Raw genomic sequence first — 265 nt, forward strand, 5'->3', positions numbered from 1 at the left:
GAAGTTAAGCACATGGGAGAGGTCTGTCTTGTTCACCTGTTCACAACTGCCTACATTTTCAGTGCTCTGCACATTCTGCTGCTTTCCAGTGGGTGGCCGGGGTGCAAGAAGTGAACGCAGTTGCTTTATCAGTCTTTTCTCCTTCTTGCCCTCAGGCTCCCCTAATGCAATATCAGAGGGGCTCCACCTCCTCATGAGAAGCTCCAGCCAGCAGACAGACTCATCGCTCCTGCTGTGTCTGGATATCTTGGGCTCAGCATGTTAC

Source organism: Sinocyclocheilus grahami, unplaced genomic scaffold (assembly GCF_001515645.1).
Source record: "Sinocyclocheilus grahami isolate Dianchi unplaced genomic scaffold, SAMN03320097.WGS_v1.1 scaffold5570.1, whole genome shotgun sequence".
NCBI lineage: Eukaryota > Metazoa > Chordata > Actinopteri > Cypriniformes > Cyprinidae > Sinocyclocheilus > Sinocyclocheilus grahami.